Source organism: Leucopleurus acutus (assembly GCF_964270905.1).
Source record: "Leucopleurus acutus genome assembly, chromosome: 15".
Classification (NCBI taxonomy): domain Eukaryota; kingdom Metazoa; phylum Chordata; class Mammalia; order Artiodactyla; family Delphinidae; genus Leucopleurus; species Leucopleurus acutus.
Window position 1 is genome coordinate 35,437,125 of NC_139157.1, and position 21,326 is coordinate 35,458,450.

Below are 21,326 nucleotides of genomic sequence, written 5' to 3' on the forward strand. Positions count from 1 at the left end.
ACACAAGAATGGAGAACTTTGACATAATAGGCAAGTCCTGGGAAAGCTGAAAGGATCTTTCTACGCAGCAGAAAAAAGCAAAGGATTTTTAAAAGTACCATTTTCTGTAAGGCATTGTTGTTTTAAGTATTAACTGGTACTGTATGAATAAAATACATAGCTATATATGTCAAGAATGTATATAATAGGAATTTAATAAATGATAGTGTTATTCCCCTTAATATGCTATTTAAAATGACATATATTTAAGCTGAATCTTTTTCTTAGTTTTAAAAGAAAAATCAAGGATCTTTTAATTTTAGATAGCACATAAAACAGAGAGATCCTCAATTGTTCTCCCAACAAAGAAAATAATAACCACGTACAGTGTCTGTGGTAACTGTGTCAATGTGTAACTTATTTTTAACATGTTGATCTGAGTTTCTAAACTCCTAGGTCTAATGAAATAATTTAATTCCCAGAGTCCCCACATGTATAAAACAACATGAGGGCTTCACAAGTGATTTTGAGAGTGAAAACAATATAGCAAGAAAAAGCATGCACAGTCTCAAGTTCACTGCTGGTATTAAAATCTATATCTAACTCTAGGGTCCTTCATTAACTTTAAATGTAAGTTTTGGGGAAAATTCAATGGAATTCTGGAGGGGCAACAATTTCCAAAGAATTTTAGAAGAGCAGAATAATAATTTTATTTAATAGTTTCTTTTATTTCAGAAACTGAGGCTTTAAACAGTACATACAAAGCTTATCAAGTATTACCTTATTCCATGTCACTTTGTGTTTTATCTGAGTACATCTTTTGCACCTGTCATATGAGACAATTTAGTCTGTGAAAAAATCAAAGTTAGGTTTTGAATAACAGCGTCATAATTCTAGTAGGATGCCCTTCTAATATAAATCCTTCCTCTGTTACCTAAAAATCCATGGCTCATTCTAAATCAATTAAATAAAGCATCCATAAAACCACGTATATTTTACCAATCAAATATTTCTCATGATACATTTCAAATATTTGATTTATATGCTAAACTATATTACTTAATCAAAGAAAGTATCAGCCTTAATTTGAAGCTACAATGAATTCAAGATTTAGTGGAGGAACAAGTATGAAATGGTTTACTAAACTATCTTGCACAAATAAAAAGAATATTTTTAAAAATACTGAGTCACAGTGGAGTCTCCGGGAGCATGCTTAGAAAGGAAGAAGACATGATGAGTTTTTCATCCTGGTGAGCTCTATCCACAAAGGCCTGAAGAAAAGGAAATTGACTTGAAAATTGACATGAGAGATTTGGGTTAGATACAAGAAAAAATGTCCTAGTAGTAAACATCATGAAACCATTGAATGTTACTATGCGTCGCTATTCTTTCATATTTGATCAAAATTTATAGGTCAAATAATATCTGGCTTGGTGTTCAGTATTATTTCACATAAATTAAGATGATCTAACTTATAAGTATTTACAAGCATTCACAACAAAGGAATTTAAGAAAGTATTTTGAAGTCACTTTCAGCCATAAACAAACAAAATATTTGTGGTGATCTTTCCCCTGGCTTGGTTAAACCCTCCCTCTGAGCCCTGCAGCATGCTGTACACATCTCTATCACTGCATTTACCAGATTATCTAATGATTTACTTAATGATGTACCTGGTTGCTCAGCTAGATTATGAACTTCTTAAAGTATACAACTATGCCTTTATTTGTCTTGTATCCCCAAGGTTTGTGGTCTAATACAGATTCAATAGTTATTGAGCTCAGAATGTAAGTATAAAAGATCTACATGGAGGGGAGAAATGTGTCTATCACCCAAACATCTGTAGCAAAATGGAAAAAAATGTCATAATCCAATGAAAAATAGATGACTTCCAAAAGATATATCTGGGCTTTTATAATATCTATTTTATAATGAAGAGACCTTACGATTTGGTGATTTTATTTAAACATTAATCTGGATCATAATATGCTATTCCACTTAGGAAAAAAAAAGCAAAAAGGAAAGCAGTTGCCTTCATCCAATTTATATGAAAATACTTATAGATATATTTTATGAAGAATGTACATAAGAGGAAAATATGTTTTAAACCCACAAAATAAATATAATTTTTTTAAGCTAGATAGAACTTTAGAAATAGGTGACTTCAGGTTCTCATTTTAGAGTCGAGTAAAAACATTGAGAAACATTAAGAGTCATAATGGATGGGCCTCTGTGCAAATCTTAGCTCTGCAGGACTATGACTCTGGGTAAATTATTACATTTGCAATTTAATTAATCATTCTGAGCTTTTAAAAATAAAATGGGGTTAAAAATATTTTATAGGATGTTGTAAGGGTTGAGATGAAAGAACACACCAGGTCCATAGTAAGAGCTTAATACATGTTACTTATGAAGGAAAAAAACATATTATAGAAGAAAGAAATTTATTATTTCTTGAACCACTGGCAAATTACTTTTATTGAACCACTGGCAAATTACTTTTATTCCTCTGAATCTCAGTTTACTCATCTGTATAATAAAAATAATCAAACTTACTGGTTTAGGTTGAAAAATAACCACCCAAAGATATCAAGTTGTAATCCCTGGAGCATGTAAATGTTACCTCATTTGAAAAAATAATCTTTTTATATGTAATTAAGAATCATAAAATTAAAAGATTAACCTGATTATCTTTATCCAGGTAGACCTTAAATACCATCACAAGTGTGCTTATAAGACAGAGTCAGAGGGAATTCCACACAGAGAAGAAGATAAACAAAAAGGAGGGAGCAGTGTGAAGATGACAGCAGAGATTAGAGTGATGCAGTCAAAAGCCAAACAATGTCTGAAGCCACCAGAAGCTGGAAGAGCAAGGAACAGAATCCCCCCTAGAGCCTTCAGAGTAAGCGTGACCCTGCCAAAAACTTGATTCCAGGCTTCTGGGCTCCAGAATTATGAGAGAATAATTTTTTCTTGTTTTAAGCCACCAGATTGATGGTAATGTTATGGAAGCCACAGGAAACTAATATAGGTGCCTTGGATGATTTTTGTACATACAAATACAAGCCCATCATGATGGGAGAGGGGGCTGCAAACATCATCCACCCATACCTATAGTACAAAAAACTCAAAAGCGATTCTAAATTCTGACCAGATAAGTCCCAAAGAGTCAGAGTCAAAGAAACTTGAGCAAGTAGGGTTTATGATGGGGTTCTAAAGCTCCATATGAGATCAGAAAGTCAGCTGTAGGAATATCAAGGACCTTCAAGAAGAAACAGGCAGGAGGGAAGCTCATGTGAGTAAACACAAGACAGCGAGATGATATTTCACCTGTTCTCTGAAGTGTTCCCGTTGGTTTGTTGCAAGGATAGGCTATATTCATTTCTGTAGAGCCGAGGATGAACAGTTGAGGAACATAACTATTTCATTAAAGTCCACATATGACTATTAGATCCCCCAAAAAGTGGTAAATAAATATAATAGTGGTGCAGTTATTACTGTGATTATTATAACATCAAGTTATAATCTGTTATTAACATATTAATGGAAGAGTAGAATAAAAAGAAAACCTGTTCTATCCAGAACTCTGTGCTCTCCATTTCATTATGCTGTCATCTATACTCTGCTTTATTTTTCATACAACTTATGATATGGCTTTAATCTACTTTTCTAATCTCATTTCCTGCTACTCTTCAACAGATACATACACCGTGTGCTCTAGCCTACCTCCTACACAAATAGCTTCTGAATTTTAACATCTGCAAGTCACCGGTCAAGTTTCAACCACTGAGCCACCAGGGAAGCCCCTACAGTCAAGTTTTTAACAGCTCCCTCTGTCTGGGATCTTCTACTTTCCTCACTCTTTACTTGGTGAAATCCTGCTCTAAGAGATCTTCCTGGTCATTGTCCTATCACCTCCAACACATTCCCAGTTTAACCGACATCTCCTCCTCCGAGCAAGTATCATAGCTCGGTCATTTAACCAGAGTTTACTGTAGGTCATCTATGTGTTCTGTTCTTTTTCTTTTTCTTTCAAGGCTTTATTATATGATTGTTCAGCTTGTAGTCCCCGTTAGAATGAGTTCCTCAATGACAGGTATGCTCTTTTTTGTTGTTGTTGATTTCCAAAGCAACTAGACATTGCTTTGTCTAGGGTAGACATTCAGATTTTCCAAATCTACCTAGAGCTTCAGACATGGATGGTAAACTTAAAGCTTTACACTAGACAGAAAGCCAAAAAAGAGCTCTTTGAAGAAGAAATAGGAGTATTGTAATATCAGGCAACATAACTATGTTATACTCAATCCAAAAATGTACTTGAATTTTCCAAGTGAGAAAAGTCCCAAGACAAGCTTCTTCACTAATTTTTTTAAACGATCAAGTACAATCATTAAAAAAATGAATTCTATTTCTGTATTTTCAGTTACTAATGCTAGCCTATCAAATATCAAGTAGAGTACTCACAGAGAGAGAAAACAGCAGGAGATTTTACTTGCTTGTCAATATGTTTTGGAAACACTGGAACGATCAGAGTAAGGAACCAAGAAGCCTATAGGTTTAAGAGCCAATTTGTTTACACTGGTGAGTCTATCTGCAGTGTGAGTCACAGAGTACAGCCGGGGATGACTGAGAAAAGAAGAGTGTGAATAGAATTTATCTGTACAAACCCCTGAAGCACCCTTGGCATGATTTGTGTAGATCTGCAGTTCTGGGAGGAAGATGCATGCTGTTACTCAGGCCTGAAGCCCATTTCAGGGAGCTCCAGAGACTCTCAGGTTGGCCTCCACCCTTAAAACCTGAAGTAGGATGGTCAGTTGCCCAGATCAAGCCTATGGGAATGAGTCAACTTTTCAAGACCTACAGGAGAAAAAAAAAAATTTAGGAAATTTGGCCAGCCTTGAAAAGTAAGAATGAAAATAGGCACCTATTATGACAGCACTGCAGGAATAAAAAATCTTTCTGCATGGACGTCTATTCTTCAGTAAGGATTTATTCCTAAAAATCAGACCCATTTACTGCTGGGGAGATTAAATCTCAGGAGAAGCCATTTAAGGACTCCTGGAATAAGATTCATACAAAAATTAAGCAGGGGAATTCATGAGTAAAGAGGAATACCTTAACATCACTAAATATTCTAGACAGAATAGTAATAGCATGTACATTCTTTTTTTTAAAATTTATTTATTTATTTATTTTTGGCTGCATTGGGCCTTCGTTGCTGTGCGTGGGCTTTCTCTAGTTGTGGCGAGCAGGGGCTTCTCTTTGTTGCAGTGTGCAGGCTTCTCATAGCACTGGCTTCTCTTGTTGCAGAGCATGGGCTCTAAGCTCGTGGGCTTCAATAGTTGTGACACATGGGCTCAGTACTTGTGGCTCGTAGGCTGTAGAGCGCAGGCTCAGTAGTTGTGGCACATGGGCTTAGTTGCTCGGCAGCATGTGGGATCTTCCCGGACCAGGGCTCGAACCCATGTCCCCTGAATTGGCAGGCTGATTCTTAACCACTGCGCCACGAGGGAAGTCCTAGCATGTATGTTCCTAAGTAGTCCTTATTCTGTATTAACAAATCATGTAAATATATAAGATTTAGCAGGTACTTTTCATTCAAATTTTCTCAGAAAATACAATAACCATCCTCTCCTTAAATTATTCCTCAATCACAGTAATTTGTGTCAATCATTTCTTTCTAAAAATGGCAATATACTGTTACTATAGTTAAAACCAAGAGTGTAAGCTGCCATACATAGGTGTGAATCCCCCTTCTGCCACCTACCAACTTAGGACCTTGGGCAAATAACTAAATCTTTCTTGAGTTTCAGGTTCAGTTGAAAATTAAAAGAATAATTCCTAAATTGAAGAGTTGTTCAAGAATTAGCATATATGACACTATTGTTAGTATATCCGGCACATAGTAGGCACCTAATAAAAAGTAGTTCTCATATTATCAATGATTAATTATGCTAATACTAGCTGTAGTAACAAATAAGTCCCCAGATTCTGTGGGTTAACATAATAGAAGCTTATTGCATATTATCCAATTCAGGTGTCCCTCATTGGAGGCATTTTTTCACTATGGTAACTTAGGAACCCAGGCTGTTTCCATTCTGTGGGCCACTCATTCCCTAGGATTGGAATCCTTTGTTCCAATTAAGCAATAAGGGAAATAGGCTGGAAAAGTTTCAGTCACTATTTTAAAACCTCAGACAGATATTACTTCCATAGATATTCCATCAGCTAAAACTAATCATATGATCACCTGGATGCAAACAGGATTGCACAGTGTAGTTCAAGGTGGAATAGCTTGCTTCTAGTGGTCACTCAACAGTATAGAAGAGGAAACACAAATTCCATGTGGACCACTAGCCACCTCTGTCACAGTCAACACCTTTGGCTATTAAATATCGTTGTGCACTTTTCTTTCCCACCAGAACACAGTCACCCCTGCCCCAGGATATGTAATTCCAAGTTCCATCCAGTCACAGCATCCAGCTCAAAATCTAGGAGTTCTGAGAAATACACAGCCATCTCCATCAGATCCATATGTGGCAACTCATGGTCTGGTAACCTATGAATCAAAAAGCAAGTTGTCTTCCTTCCACACCCCTGATATCCAATATACAATGTTGCAGCAAGAACAGGATAATCACCATAAAAACTCCCACTGGCAAAAGGGAATGATAGAAACACATGGTATCCCTGGTCCACGGCAATCATGAAATCCTGCCAGGCAGGCATTGTGAAGACCTCTACCCTGGCAATGATTGAAGTTCTCTGATTAGTCTCTGGATCAAAATTCCCTTGTCAATAAAATTCTTTCAAAGTTAGTAGGCTTCTGATCTGTTTTCTTCTAGTGAATTCCATGTGTCAATAATGGCAGCCAAAGTTCTTTTATCTTCACTAAGAGCTGACCCCAACTGTTTAGTTGAAGTCTTAATGAGACTTTCTCAATCTTATCTCATCCAATTGGTGTCCAGAGCCTTAAGCTTTTCCAACTCTTGTGAGGTCTGAGATTTCAGGATTTTATCTATTCCCTTTTATTTATGCTCTCAAAACCCAGTCAAGTTTTGCCTGAATTCATCCCTTTCTTATCTTATCTTATAAAATGCAGCAAGTAACAGCAAATACAAACTATACTATTCTGTTTTCCAACTTCTGGCCCTAGAGCCACAGGCTTGGAAGGCATATGGCCTACCTTCAAAGTCATCACAGGCAACATTTTATCACAAGTTCTGCCACTGCAAAACATACATCTCCATTTCCTCAGCCTCTAATACCTCTTTTATCACCACCCAATCTTGACGTCAATCCTACATATTTATGCTTTTTGAAAGCAACAACCCCATTTCTAGTACCAATTTTGTTAGGTAATACTAGCGGCTATAACTAAAAACAATTTTGTTAACAGTAGATGTTCATTTCCCAGAAACATTCCAATTCTTATTAAATGATAAATCTGTGTCCCAGTCTTATCAATCAAGTGGTTCTGCTAGCAGATGGGAAAATCTATATGGAGATGCCCTGTCAGCTTCTTAGAGCCAAGGCCTGAGTGTGACACAGACCATTGCTTCTCATATTCCAGTGATAAGAATGAACCATATAGCTATACCTGGATGCAATAGTAAATGTGAATTACAGTCCCTGGCTGGGCAGCGATCTACCAGACTATCTACCAAAGGGAGAGCATGAATTTTTGTTGATTAGCTAGCTTTTGGTTTCATAAATAATAGCACTAATATTATTATTATAGAATAACTGATCATAATAAAAGAGCAGGATATAGGATATTAGAGCACAGTTCAACGTATTGAGTCTTTCTAACCTGTAGCCAGAAACAAAAGATTTTTAATGTCCCTAGGAAAACAACTTCCCTTTTAAAAAGAGGTTAGGATATTGAGATTCATCAGGGAACAAATCAAAGGTCCCTGCCCTTGTGAAGCTTATACCTAGCAGGACGTTTAATATTTTACAGATAGCATGAATCCTGTAAATACAGTGTTAATTTTCGAGGCAGTATGTCTTTAAGATTGGGGTCAGCCCCAGTCTGCCCATTCTTATCCATACTCTGCCTATTAACAGAACTGTATCCTTGGGCAAGACATGCAGCTTCCCCAATCTCTAAAACTGAAAAAGTAATATCTCTCCTTCTTACTTTACACATTTGCTTCAAGGATCAAAAGTGATATTATATGTAGAAAATCACTGAACATTCAGGTGTGTTAAGAACCAGTGATGAACAACCTGTAGGCCATCCAGCTTTGAGAAATGGAGAGATATCTAATTCAGGGTAAGAGATTATAAATCTGTCCAGATTTTAAGATCTTTCTCTAACCAAAATTCTTGGTATGATTTTTATTTCACTCTTTCTTATCTCACAGTCATTCCATTAGAATTTTTGTCAGCACCCACATCAAAATATACTAGTATCTGGATACTTCTTACCACTTTTATCACAAAAATCCTCATTTAAATACGCATTATTTTTCACAGGTTAGTTTCAGTGACCTCATAACTAACCTCTCTGCTTCAAATCTCTCTTATGGCCACTGTCCTCAGGGTAGCCATACTGATTTCATTCATTGTTTGTCAGAGTTCATCATGAGTATTCCTCAAAAGAGACTTATTTTCCTCAGAAGTGGTGGATAAATAATATATTCCCTTTATCCTTTCATAAAATCTATCCAGAATCCTAACATTTTTTACCACCTTTACTGCTCTCATCCTGAGATGAGCCCTGAGCTCACTCTGAGAAGGCCCTCAGCCTTCTCATCATTCCCATGAATTGTCACAATGGCCCCTGTTTAGGTGTTTTGCTTTCATTTTGCTCTATAGTCTATTCTCTGCATAACAAGGAATTACTCTTCTGCTCAGAATCCTTCAGCAATTCCAAATCATGCCAAATAAACTCCGAAGTCCTACCCATGTCCATCAAGACACCTGTGATCTTCCCCCTGGCTCCCTCTCTGGCCTTATCTCCTTTGGTCCTCCCCCTTTGCTCACTCTACTCCAATTTGGCCTCTTGGCTTTTTTCTAGAACACTGGCTCAGGTGTGGCCTCACTCCTGCTTCCTTTTGAAATCTTGGCTCCCAGATATTCACAGGGCTTTCTCTCTCACTCTGCCCAGAAACAAAAGGAGGCCTTCCCTGACTAGACCCATAGAAAAGAACATTTGTTTGGAACTACCATTCACTATCTCCTTATCCTGGTTTATATTACATATAGAATTTATCCCCATGGCACATGTGTTGTATTTATTTGTTTGTTGCCTATTTCTAACTTCCACCAAGAATATAAGCTACAAAAAAGAGATTTTGTCAGTTTTGTTCAGTCACTAGAATAGTACCCAACACATAGTACATGCTCAATAAGTAACTTTTTTTTTTTTTTTTTTTTGCGGTACGCAGGCCTCTCACTGTTGTGGCCTCTCCCGTTGCGGAGCACAGGCTCCGGACACACAGGCTCAGCGGCCATGGCTCACGAGCCCAGTCGCTCCGCGGCATGTGGGATCCTCCCGGACCGGGGCACGAGTCCGTGTCCCCTACATCGGCAGGCGGACTCTCAACCACTGCGCCACCAGGGAAGCCCCTCAATAAGTAACTTTTAAATAAATAATTGGTCTTTGAGAATATCAATTCCTATTCACACTGTTCTGTTTAATAAAGCACATATTCTAAATTATAAGAGAATGATCCTCCCTTGAACACTACCCCCTGCGCACCCCCCCACCCCTGGATTCAGTAGAGACATTTTTATTTTATTACTTCTTAAAATTTTTATATAATTTTTTAAAAATTATTTTTTGCTGCATTGGGTCATCGTTGCTGCGCGCGGGCTTTCTCTAGTTGTGGTGAGCGGGGGCTACTCTTCGTTGCAGTGCACGGGCTTCTCATTGCAGTGGCTTCTCTTGTTGCAGAGCATGGGCTCTAGGCGCATGGGCTTCAGTAGTTGTAGCAGGCGGACTCAGTAGTTGTGGCTCAAGGGCCCTAGAGAACAGGCTCAGTAGTTGTGGCACACAGGCTTAGTTGCTCTGCGGCATGTGGGATCTTCCTGGACCAGGGCTCGAACCCGTGTCCCCTGCATTGCCAGGCGGATTCCTAACAACTGCACCACCAGGAAAGCCCCAATATTCTTACTTTAAATTAATAAAAATGTTTTCTATAAATATTTTATTCTTTCTGAATCAATCCTTATATAAAGAAGGTTTCTCATAATCATGCTAAGCCAATGTATGTTATTATTAGAATAAGACTATCTTGATGTGTGACCTTTATAAAAGTGACTTTTTAGTCACATCCAAATGCATGGGACATCTTGATTTATATTATTAGTTCCATCATCTAAACTAAAAGGTCATGAACACACACAGAACTGTGCACGTATACATGCATTTCTACATCTATAGATTAAGTAGGTAGGTGGATAGATTGGTAGATAGATAGATAAATAGACATTAAATATCTTTATCTTTCTCCTTGGGCTTCTATTTCTGCAGTGGCATGGTGGGAAAGAGGAGAACATGTGCTTCTGTGTTAAGTACATATCTCAGAAACCTCGAAATCTCAGTATAAATTCTATATAGCCCAGGAAGGGCAGATTTTCATTAACATATATATCTATATCTATATATATTTTTTAACATCTTTATTAGAGTACAATTGCTTTACAATGGTGTGTTAGTTCCTGCTTTATAACAAAGTGAATCAGTTATACATATACATATGTCCCCATATCTCTTCCCTCTTGCGTCTCCCTCCCTCCCACCCTCCCTATCCCACCCCTCTAGGTGGTCACAAAGCACCGAGCTGATCTCCTTGTGCTATGCAGCTGCTTCCCACTAGCTATCTACTTTACGTTTGGTAGTGTATATATGTCCATGCCACTTTCTCACTTCATCCCAGCTTACCCTTCCCCCTCCCCATATCCTCAAGTCCATTCTCTAGTAGGTCTACATCTTTATTCCCATCTTGCCCCTAGGTTCTTCTGACCTTTTTTTTAAGATTCCATATATATGTGTTAGCATATGGTATTTGTTTTTCTCTTTCTGACTGACTTCACTCTGTATGACAGTCTCTAGGTCCATCCATCTCACTACGAATAACTCAGTTTCGTCATTAACATGTATTTTTGAAAGTAATTTTTTCTCTCAGAATTTGGTACTTAATTGCTATTGCTTCTTTGTGTCATATAATTACTGGAAACTCCTCACCAGATTTTGCCTAATTTAGTTATTCCTGTAATTAAATTTTCTGTTGAAAGTCTTGGATGTTTGCTATCAATTGCCAAATATAGCGCATTTCAAGAATGCAATATCAGCAAGCAAAAACAATTAGCTGTAAGATAATCACTGCCCCCTTCCCAAAACAGAAAAATGAAGAACACATGGCAGATTAGCTCCCAAAATATACTCTCCATGTCAGAAACCTGGGTTCGGCATGTTAAAACACAAACTCTGACATTAATAGATTCCCCAGAAGACAATGCTGAAAAGACACTGGACTTCCGCTTCTGGGAGCCACATTGGCTCAAGTGTTATGAGACCATTAAAATCACTATTTGAGGAATGAAACAACTCATAGGTTCTAGATTATAGATAGCTGTCCTTTGGAACACTATTTTAAAATTTAGAAAAGTTGGGAAATATTTTATCCCCCAGTAAGAACTAAACAAAACAAAAATCTATGAGAAAATGGAATGGAAAAAAACCCTTTCTATTTGTCTAAGTAATTTGATTACTTTGGAACTCATGTTGTGGAAAAAAAAGTAATAAAACAATTAAAGGTACAGCTGTTCTAGCCATACACTTCTTAGATGGGATTCCTACAAGCTGGATCAGAAAAAATAAAAATTCTGTTGACCAGACCCCTTGCTTCCTTCCAACCCCTTTGATGCTGTTTACCTATTGGCTCAGCTCCCCAGCTACCTGATTTTGTAGCATACCAAATTGAAAATGCTTCTGAGTTTGTTTTTTTCTAGTCTCAACTCTTCCTGATGTCATTTCTTCACAGTCTCATTATATTTAGCTATCTAAAATATTTAGCTATATCAAATATTTTTCCCAGTATGGCTTCTTCAGCATGGACTCACTCTATCTCCCTCACTGGCCTATATCCACTCAGCTGATTTCAATATCCCCTGTGATTCTCAAAACAGAAGTTACAAGAAAGCCACATCAAAGGAGCTTTGATATAATTGAAAAGATTTCCCTTTTAATATATATAATTCATTCGTGCATCTAGTTAATAAATGAGCTTTCTGTATTTGGCACTGTAAGGCATATAAACTCATGGAAGACATGGTTTCTCTACATCAGCACAAGTATAATTATGTCGGCAAGAAAAATGCTCAGAATCTATCTAAAAGGTAGTGTCAGATAAGTGCTATAAAGTGGTATGAGCTAGTTCTTATAAAGGTGCAGAGGACAGAGCAATTTCTCTGGCTGGGTAACTATGGGCAATAACAAAGGAGAGGCAGACTTTTGGTTCAGCCTTAAAGGAGGGCTAGACTTTTAACAGAGGACTTCATAATAGCTGAGAGATAGGTGTGAATCGGAGAAAAGAGGTGAGAAATTGCCAATTTAAGTGCCCAAAGAAGGGTGGTTAATCTACACTGACTCAGGCTTGCTTCCTGATCTATGGTAATAAAATAAAAATGTCAGACAAGAGTGACATAAATGGCAAAACCCCAGGTAAATAGGTTGGGATTTAGCATAGGATAGTGTTGTTTAAACTTTTTTGTTCACAAACTACAAAAGAATTTTGAAAATTAGATATCCCCTCACATATTTTTTTAAGTTAACATCTAAAGTAGTCATTACAAATCGAAATAGTTGAAGAGGATAAAATTTCCAGGTAATTATATATGTTGGCTTTTAAAATAATGTCACATCACTCTTTTAAACATATCCAATAAAACCTGAGTGACACTTAGACATATACAACTATCATCCATTTAAATAAACATGGACGATCTCTTCTTTAAATTTTACATTGTTCATATTTTGTCTCGAACTTATGTCAATTCCCCCTCTACAACATAACTTTACCTAATACAGCTATATGCTTGAAAGTAGCATTGTTATTCCAGCACCATAACCCTTCTCTGACAAAAAAACACGAATACAAATAGAAAGCAATGGAATCTATTTTCCCTGTATTTGAAGCCTCTAGGGTTAAAATTTAGTGTTCTATATTGAGTTATTAATACTAGTAGTAGTAATCTATTTGTCAAAACAGCATACCTAGATTACAAATGTTGATAATTATTAAACATAAAAGAAATTTCTTTTTGAAATTACTCCCTCAATGACACAGGTTTTCTTCAATTGGTTCATTATTAAAAAGTAAATATCATTTTTACTAGAATGAAACCAGGCACACATCAATTCTATCCTATTTTTCACCTTTAGAAAGGTAGCATAGGAAAAGTTCATAAAATAAGGAGATGGGAATGGAAAAGTTGTTTTCACAGAAATGTCACAAACTTCTTTGAACTCTATCAGTGCTTCATGCTAAAATTCACATGGTGATCTATCAACAAAAATCATTTTTAATGATCTACCAGCTGACAACAAGATTAGGTTTTCCTTCAGTTTTGTTGAATAATAGGAAACCACCTGCCTTGAAAAAAGGATGGGGGAGATCTAATCATGCAAAGAAGCCCTGTGACAGACTACAAAATTAAAGAGCAGGAACCAAAGGGCACTTTCATTCCTGTGTATCCAAACTGGAAAGAATGTTCTCCTATCCATTTCAACTCACTTCAACGTAAATGCCAGCTGCAGCAATAGCAGAAGCAGCAGTACAGCCATTTGTGAATATAAGTGATAATAATATGCATCTAAATGCTAAAATTAGTGAAGATGAAATAGAGTTTGAGTCATCTTTGTCATTTTATATAAGATAAAAACCACTGTTATATTGCAAAAAGGAAATAAACACTTCTTTATGAAAGCTTTCACATTAAAGAGAAAATGTATTTCTATAACTTTTTTTGAATTTCAGTTATCTTTAGTTTACTCCTTTCCAGGAAAACACAAATCACACAATTACATTTTTTTTGTGTGTGTAGAAAAGGTGGTTTACAATGTGCAAACAAGATTCCTCTGTGAAATTTATTCGTGCCTTCAGAACTACCAAGAGAACTGAAAATAAAAGCAAACCAAAGTCCCATAGCTAAGTTGAGCCAAACTAATTCTGAGATGTGCTCCAAACTTAGAGCAGACAATTTTTGAGTGAACTGTATTTGAAAGTTGGCAAAATAACTTCACTCCTCTTCCAAATAGAGAACAATGAAATTTGACTTGGACCAGTAGTCTCATACATTCTTACTTTGTGACTAATTCAAACTAGTTTCCCACCACCTTACTCTAAGAATTATTCATTTTACTAAGGATTAAAATGTAGCATTTTTATTCCAGCACTTTTTACAATATTTTAAAGAGATAGACATGGACTCCTTAGAAAAAGTAAAATGAAGCAATCTAAGGAAATTTTACTTCCAAGAAGAATAACAAAATATGTGAAAGAGAAATAAAACTATGGCGAGGAAATGTGGCAGCATGCAAACTGATTTACATTTCCTTCTACGCCAATGTGCTAAACTTTCCAAATTAAAGGCCCTCTGGGGTACTTTCCAACTGAGTGCTCCCAGATCTACCAACATTATCAACTTTATTGAATTTTCTTTGCAGAAAACTAGCAGGATTTCCATTGTAGACTCAACTAGATATCTCAGTAAATTCCAATATCGAAAATTAAGGAAATGAAAGATGAAAAAGTAAAAATCCATTTATTGTTAATTAATGCTTATAAAATCCATATTTTAGGAAATTGAAACTTTTCACCTGAACCAAAAAAACAACACATAATTGATAACTTGGGGCAGTAAGTGTAGCGTGTTTCTTATATTATTTTTTGCACTTTTATGAAATTAATTTCTCAAAGGAAATAGAAAGAAAAAAAAAGGAAGAGTAATACATTGCCCTCCCAATATCTAAATATGTCTAACACAAAATATATGCACACACGCTTTCTCGTCATTGAAAATAATTCAAAAAGAAAAAGAGCATATGACTACTCAAAGATTCAGAGATGATAGGTTTGATTTGATCAATTTAAAAATACTTCACCATAAACCATATCAGATCTGCATCTGTCTATGAATTCATTTGGTAAGGGTCTAACTGTGGCATTGATTGATGCTATTCTACCAGAGAAATTAAAAATCTTTGTTCTGGGTTATACAGAAGGAAGATGTTAAATAGATCAATATACGCGGTGCTGAGAGAGCTATTGGAATTATACACCTCTGGAGGATTCCCTTTTAATTAATCAAACTCTTCACAGAAGGAATCCTGAAAGAAAAAAAAAAAAATCCATATATCCAGACATTATTCATTTGATTTGTGGAAAACTAAGAAACATGAATTTGCCTAAAGTTATTTTTAGATAAAACTGAAGTTGTCAGAGAACATTCAGTAGTCTTAAAGCACTCAGAGAAATGTAAAACAAATGAAAGATCTGTTATAAAATTTTTATTGCATGTAGAGATATCTGATATAAAAACGCTGAACAAAAGTATGAATTAAAATAGGACAGAGTGACACAAATGTAACTAAGTTTTGAGTCTGATTCTAGCATAACCATAGACAGACAGATTACCCAATTACATTTTCAAAATTCACATGTTTAGTTCTCTTTAAAAATACATATCCAACAAAAGAAACGATCATAGTTTGTTTTACAAAAAGAGAAAATAAATATCTCACACCACAGAAGAGATCGCTAGGGCCTTTCAGTGATTACTGTATTTCAGAAGCCTTGAAGAAAGATATGGATATAATTAAGCAAAAACAGCCCTGCACATTGACTGGTTCCACCATCCTCTGTAAGTATCCCAGGTTTTCTTTAATAATGTTCTCAGGAAAAAAAATCTGTTTCAACTTCTGTGAAAATATGCTCAGTCCTGTGTGTGTATCTTGGTTAGTGCTCTCAAAACATTCAGGTTTGGTGCCCTTCCAAATACTTTTTAAAACCCCACTGCTCCATGACACTGATGGATTTAAACACAGGGCACTGGTGGCAAAAAAAAGGAAGGTGTAGTGACTGAACACTATACACAGTTTCCAAGGTAATCCAAGTAAAAGCCTTAAACCAGCCAACATGAGATAATTCAGAATCTCATGGTTATTGCCAAAAGTAAGGCTTAACTTATTTTAATTATATTCATTTTCTGTTGTTATTCAGAGTTTCTCATCAGTCATAAGATTATAGCACAGAGGAAAAAAAAAAAACCTCTGATCATGTTTTACCACAGAGTTATAATTCATGTCGTCAATAATCCAAGTCATGTGAATAAAACACATGCACTAATTGAAAAATAGCTAGGACAATACCATTAAATTTTTATGTGGACTAATTTCTAGCTGATAACACACACTTCATGTATAACTCCAGACTCCCACCAAACCAAAGAGATGTCCCAGCAGGGAATGCTTGCTTACCAGAGAAAAAAATACTTTAATGACAGCACATAATGTATACCCCATGCACAACTCACAGGGAAGTCTGATTTCTTTTAACCCCTTTAGATAACATTCACAGTCAGTGGATTAGTTGTTCTTGTATGCTTCTGAATTGAGAGTTTTCCTTATGTTTTTTATCCCCTTATTGACCTCAAGTTACAATTTTTAATGTATCTGTATCTTATAATTCTACAGAAATTCTGAGCATTTAAATAGTGGACACATTTTACTGTGAGTTTTAACTCATAACAGTAATGTTTTCTGTTTATTGTACTTTCTGACTATATTTAACTGGTTTATTGTTTGCTAAAGTAAAAATAGAACTGCCAGACTTGTCTATTCTAGCTATCAAAGTGAATTTGGCTAGCTTAGGGTTCTCTTAGTTATTCAAATCTAAGGCCTTGGGTGTAGCTGGAGGTGGAAAGGAAAATCACGTTTATATGCTGAAGAGAGTTCACTTAAGAATGTGTTCCAGCTTTAGACTGGCAAAGGTAGCCATGCTGCAAGGGCTGATTGAAAACCTCAGGATTATACAATATGTTATCATCTGTACCAGAATAACATCCCTCACCCACCACCGGGCCATGTCAGCTCTAATCTGGGGCCTCTTTTAGAACAGCTTCCTGATTTGTAAGGTAGCTGACTTGGAGACAAGGATATCCTTTGTCATTACAAAGAAAAACTATTTATCTTCTGTGAAAACTGGCAAGTAGTGGAACTTTGTGTTTTAGTCCACCTTTGACACTCACACTACACTTTTTATCTCAGTACTTAAGCACTTGTGAAAATACATCATTGACACACCCCTGGTGTGAGGCAAACAGTAGAGTCATTTGGCAGCCCTGTGAAAATGGGTTATAAGAAAACTGGAAGATGCTTATCTTTCGTATTTACTTTTCTTCCAAGGCCTTTTAGGTGCCTTCTGTCTTGTTCATTCTCATAGCGTTTGCCATAACAGTGAACACACACTGTTTGTTGTGGTTTTGCAGACAGACTGGTTTAATCACTCTGCTCAAGCCAGAAATATCATATCACATATTAAGTCTCCTCCTGCTCTTGCATTGAGTAAACAGATATAGGGCCTTCAAATTTTTAAGTTACATTCTTAAACAGTGGTATGTTGCTAAGAACTTTGCATTTATCAAGGGTGACCGTACAGCATATCTCTCAGGGACATTTTAAGTGTGATCCTGGTTGATGGCAGGGGATGACCAGGCAAACAAGCAGTGCTCCTGGGGTGAAATGCCACATTTAGGTGACCTCTCTTCACTGTCACTCCTTTACCAAATGCTGTGAACCCCTTCATAAACTTTGTGTGTTTTGACAATATCCCCTTTCTTCTCTCACATATCATCCTTTAAAGTAAAGGTGGGAGAAAATCAAAATGAGTTATCCCATGAAGAAAATATATCTGAGTACACATTCTACTCTAGGAGAGATTGTGTTAAAGAAGTTAGTCAGAAACCATCCATTTATGTCTTGATGGGAAATAAAATGTCATTCAGAGCAGCTCAATACTTTCTGAATTTTCAGTCCTCAACCTGTTCTCAGACCAGCCCTCTTCTTGGGTGGCTATCTCAAAAGTCCTCATTCTTCTAAAACAGGCTTTGTTTCTATTCTTTACTTCAGTTCAAGTTATCTCCCTGCCTCCCTCCTTTCTTCCTCTTCCACCACAGCATGTCTTAATTAAGAAAATAAATCTTTTTCTTCCTTCTTTTTTTTCTTTCTCCCTTTCATCCTTCTTCCTTCAGCAGCATGATGGATGTGATTCTAGATTCCAGGGATAGGAAGATTAATAAGACAGGATTTGCCATTTTCTCTCCCTGACTGGTGTCAAATGACTCCCTGAGATTTCCATGGACTTCCATAGCCATAGACTCAAAGGCTAAGCCAAGGCATTGAACCATAGCTCTATTCAACTCAGCACAATCACGGAGCTTTTGCTCAGTACTTAGTATATACCTGGCTCTCCACTATTCACGAAGAATACTGAAATTATGGTACAGTGAGAGAGGCAGGCACTTAATTAAAATAAATACAGTAAGTGCAATAGAAAATTATATGGAAACTTGTAGGAAATAAACAGGGACCATGTACGGATTTTTGAAGTAGATGACTACTTGATCTAACTCTTAAATAATGACAAATGGTTAACCTGAGAAAGTGCAGTGAGCGAGGGGGAACATACAGTGTATGAGCATTCTCCACAAGGGAGATAGCGGGAGCAAATGCATCATGGTAGGAAAATACACCATGGTGGAAGCAGGCAATCACAAGCAATTTGGTGTTACTAGCACAGGTCACAAATTGGTAATCCTGAGCCAACCTTGCCCTGAAGATGTACTGCTCTAACACAAATATATTCAAATGCTTCACGGGGGACTTGTATACTTAGGATTGCCATAGGTCCTAGCATCCCTACTTCTTATACTCAGTCCACTTCACTTATTGAAGTTAACTGTCTAGGCCCTGAAAAAGGGTCTAGAAACATCATAATAGCGGCTAGATTTTATCTTCTAGGCAATGCAGAATCACCTTCGGAAGGAAAGTGATATGAACAACTGAGACAGAATATTTTGTCAGTTGTATAGTAAACAAACTGAAGGCAGGGAGACCAGGCTCAATTTACTTTGCCTAAACCGAGGAGGAACATGTGATTGAGACCTGAATTAAGGCAATGAAAGAAGAAATGCAGATTGAATGGGGATTCAAGGAATATTTTACAGGTTAAATTTGGCAGAATGTGGATGAAGAAGGGTAAGCAAAGGAGACCCAGTGGGAAGACAGAAGTAGAGTTATCTTGGACAGGTTTATTAAGACAAAGAATGCAAAAAATTATACAACAGCTAAGAGAGCACAGAGTAGAGGGTGAAGCCTTCAGTGGTAGAACGGAGAGAGCATATTTACAGGCGTCACTTCTTTGTGACTTATCAAAGCTAGCTAACTCCAATAACTACATACTAACGTCTAACTTCCCTTTTTCTCCAGTTGTTACATACAAACCTTGAGCCTTGCATTTGACTTATTGTCTAATTGCCAGCTTGAATCCTGGCCAAACATATACCCATTTCAAATTAGCATATACAAACACATTCACTTACAGGGCAACCTCTTCTTCGAAATATAACCGAAGACAGCCCCCCAGAGACTCTCACTGGATAAACTAAAGCCAGCCTGATATTTGAATAATTACTGTAAAAAGTTTTACTAAAGACTTCCACAACTATCATATAATATTTTAACAGCTGAGGAATATGTAATAACACAAACCTAATGCAACATTCTACAGTGACAAAATTCTCATTTAACTTATGATAATGAATTATCACATCTGATTGATAGTACCATTCTACTTAAGAACCTGTTATGGTGTTAGGACAGAAAGTTAAATCGTTTCTATTTTCTATTGTTTTAGTCATAGCCAAAGAAAATTGAAAGAGAGGTATTCACAAGTTCATGTTGAATATAGCTCCGTTTAACCATTACAAAGTTCATGGAGAGTACAGGAAGTGAACTACTTATTGCTTACATTGAAAGGAACACTTGATGTACTCAGCCCCCTCCCAGATAGATGTCTAAGCTGCAGAGAAAAGGAAATAAAGCAGATATTTCTAATACTAATTAGCTTGTGCTATATAAACACTTTATACTGAGAAAGGGCTTTGTCATTTGAATTTAGGGACATTTCAAATCTATGGCTCTTATTAAAGGAGATAACTTTTGACAAACACCATTGTTTGATTCGTCCTTTCAATGTTAATTCTCCTGTGCTGGGCTTCTTAACTCTTGGTTTATGCACCACTCTCAGTGAGTAACCAGGTTATTTATACTACATGCAAAGTTAGATGAAACGATCATTAATATCCAGTTCTTCAAAAGATGATGATCCCTAGGAATTCCAATCAATGACTCAGAAAGTAGAGGTACCCTCCTCTTGTTGCTAATCAAGTTTATCTTCCAGTTACAAGTGGGAAAATGTTGATTAGTGTACACTATAAATTATCAAATGGTATAGCACTAAATTATTCAGAAAGAGAAAGGATAGATTTTCCAGGGCAGGAGAAGCAGCTTCTTTCCTTTGACAGAAAATTCTAGCAACATTATGATAAATTCACATTTATTTATAAATTGTTGATACAACTTCATATTTCTCTCAAAGTATCAGACGTCTCTTAAGATAGTTGTTCAAGCTTATATAACACTAATTTCAACTATTGTTCTTATCTAAATCTAAACCAATGTCTTCACAAACTTGATCCTACAATCTGTGAACTCTAGGCAGCCCTTGCCCAGTTACATGGCTCTCAGTTTCCAGGTCAAGTCAGAAAAGCTGACATGAACAAGCCTCTCCGTGTTTCCTTCATTTCTGGCAAGAACTTAGGAGGGAAAAAAATGAACAGGGTAAGATTAGAGTCCCTTTGAACCCCAGTATGATCCGAGACTCTGGTTTGAGTGAAAGTGGCTTCGGGTGATGATGTCATTTACACATCAATGTCTGTTTCTCCTGTTATCATTGTTCCACAGGGACTGTTTCTGTTAGAACTTCAAAAAGTCCTTTATGACTTACAAGTGCGTGCAAGCTATCAACAGCCAGTTTCCTTATTTGTCCTTTTCTCCCTTGGCTCTTTTTCTTCTCTTGGCTATTACATTAAAACAGACTTGAGCTTACTGGGTAGTTTTGTTCTAATAATGCTAGCACACTCTGCTGTACACTGGTAACATCACAACACACTCAGCACTTACTTTGACATTATTCTGCAGCTCAACATAGCTGATATTCATCCATCCTTCGGCCTTGGCAGCATTTCAGTAACCTTTTTTTCGTTGTTGTTCTGG